Genomic DNA, 3,006 nt, shown 5'->3' with positions numbered 1-3,006 from the left:
GAGCTTCTTTAACTTTATGACTTTCTGCCTGTAACGATGCACCCACCGATTGCTGGACTTCATTTAAAATTATAAATAGTATTTCAAAATAAGTCGGTATATGTGTCATTTCTTCCGTTTGAAGAGTAGAGGTCCCGCGTCTTACAATTGTTTCAGTTCTATTACAGCTGTGCTCTGAAGTAGTTCGAAAATTGTGGTTGCTAGTTAGTCTTGCTATTTTCTATTACTATTAGACTACTTAATTTTTTCAAGATGGATAAATTCCTTATACGCAGTGTTTCATCCACGAGTGCAAGTAGTGAAAGCACTGAGCCCGAAAAAGAAGAAACAAAATTATTACATCGGCAGTATAGTGATAATTACTTATCTTATGTTTTTTTTTGATATGGCGATGAAACGTGCCCAATCCCCGGGTGTAATGCTGCCATAGTTCCCAGTAGATTGAAACGACATTTGTCAACAAAACATTCTTCCCTAAAAAGGAAGGAGTCAATTATTTTCGTCGCTTTTTCGAACAAAACAAAAAACAAAGAACGTTAATGACTGCGACAGTACGTGTGTCAGAAAAAGTACAGGAAGCAAGTTATAAGGTAGCCGAAATTATCGTAAAGGTCAAAAAACCACACACAAAAGCTAAAAAGTTTTTAATGCCTGCTTGTAAAGAGATGGTGAAAATAGTCCTGGGTTCCGAAGCTGCTAGTGAAATGTCAACAATTCCTCTCTCTGCTGACACAATCAGTCGCCGAGTTATTGATATGTCCAGTGACATTGAAGCCATTATGAAGGAGTAAATCAACAGCAGTCAGAAGTTCTCGCTTCAGATCGACGAGTCCACCGATATTAGCGGCCACGCACAACTTCTTGCTTACATGCGATACATCGATGGAGATGTAACTGCAATGAATTTCTTTTTTTGCAAAGAACTTCCCGAAAAAGCCACAGGTGAAGAAGTATTTCGTGTCACTAATGAAATTGTGTTACATAATGAATTAAAATGGAAGGATTGCATTAGTGTTTGTACAGACGGGGCCGCTTCTATGACAGGCCGTGTTAAAGGATTTGTAGCTAAAGTACGCAAAGTAAATCCTAACATACGATGCGATGTAAGATTTGAGGCTTTCACGGCGGTGACTATGAAGAAAGCAGTCTTCACATATACACGGTGCCAAATCCCAGAAGACTGCTTTCTTCATACGATGCGATCATTGTCTCATTCACCGCGAAGCAATTGTTGCTAAGTCTTTGCCATCTTCTCTGAAAATTGTGCTGGACGAAGTAGTAAAAGTCGTGAACCTCATCAAATCGCGGGTTTTTTTTTCCGTTTTGTGTCAGGAAACTGCACTCCTACTACATACAGAAAGAAGTACGGTGGTCATCACGAGGAAAAGTGTGAACGCGAATATTTGAATTTAACGAGGAGGTACGTATATTTTTTGCTGTGAAGGGCTATGAGTACGCGGATTTATTTGCAGATGATGAATGGGTATGTAAGTTGGCATATCTTTCCGTTATTTTCTTACACTTGAATGAGCTGAACAGAAAGATGCAAGGTAGGAACGAAAAATTTCTAATATGGATAAGGTACAAGGATTTGTAATTAAGCTGAATTTGTGGATACAGAGAATTATAGATGGGTCGTTTGAGATGTTCCCAACCGTATGGTCACTTGCTGACGGCAATAAAGTGGTGATGGACACAATTAAAGAACATTTAGAAATGCTGCGGCAGAAGTATTTAGGAGAGAGTGTACAAGATTTCGACTGGGTTCATGATCCATTCGTTGCGAATTCAGAACATCTTCCGATTAATATACAAGAGGAACTCGCAGATTTAAAAGCAGACAGAACATTGAAACTAAAACTTCTCTAAGTGCCTTTGGATACATTTTGGTTGACAATAAGGAGTGAATACTCGGCTATCTCCGAGATGGCAGTTAATGTGTTATTGCCATTTTTAACTACATATTTGTGTGAACTGGGCTTCTCGACGTTAACTGAAATTAAGACATCAAAGAGGGAGCGGCTCAAATCCATCGATGAAGAAATGAGACTTGCGTTGTCAACGATTCCACCACGGATCAGTCGCCTGTGTGCAGCTACGCAGGCGCAAGTATCACATTGAAAGTATGAGTCGAATTACTGTATTTACTTTAATAGTAATAGAAGTGCATTTTCTACACTCTACAGTGAATTAAAGTTCATTAATTGTTAGTAAACGCACGAGTCGATTTCTGTTTAATGATAATAAAATAACAATATAATAATATTATAGTAATAAGTTGATCACGTTACGTATTTGTATTAATTGTCTGATATCATGCGTTTTTGAGGGGAATAACATTTTGGTGTGCCGTGTTGAGTCATGGATACTTCATGGTGTGCCGCGAGTAGAAAAAGGTTGCGGAACACTGAGCTATGCATAGTTCGGAAAAGAACCCGAAGTTACGGAAGAGCTTATCGCCTCCATCTATAGTGTGGTAGATTCCGAAACGTCGGGCTTTTTACGAACTACATGGTTTTACAGCCCAGACGGCCGCTAGCTTCATAACCACTGCCGCGGAAACGTGAGGTCCACCTTTAGATCTCATCTAGACGGTGTTGTCGTTATCAACATTCTCATGCCTTCATCCTGAATTTGAAGCCTCTACATATATATATATATATATATATATATTCGCATAACGTAATCTTTCCCGTGTTATTTTCTTCCTGCCGAGGGAAGAAGTTTCAAATGGCACAAAGTAATATTTTCACTTTAAAAAACAGCCTAAGTTTCAAAGTTATGTAAATTTCGTCTTTCGAAACTAAACACTTAGGATCCCATTTCGTTGTCTGTATTAATAGTGTTTCGTGAAAATTGCCTCATGTACTTTTTATTTGAGCCTCGCTGGCATGAGTGATTATATATACATAGCAGTCCTGCTCTTGACAATTATGTCGTTTAATGTAAAAGGTTCCCGTAATTTTGTTTCATGCCTGAAGAAGTTCACATTTTGATGAGTTCATT

Source organism: Cryptotermes secundus, unplaced genomic scaffold, assembly GCF_002891405.2.
Source record: "Cryptotermes secundus unplaced genomic scaffold, Csec_1.0 scaffold1831, whole genome shotgun sequence".
In the NCBI taxonomy this organism is placed as follows: Eukaryota; Metazoa; Arthropoda; class Insecta; order Blattodea; family Kalotermitidae; genus Cryptotermes; species Cryptotermes secundus.
This window is presented reverse-complemented; position numbering follows the sequence as displayed.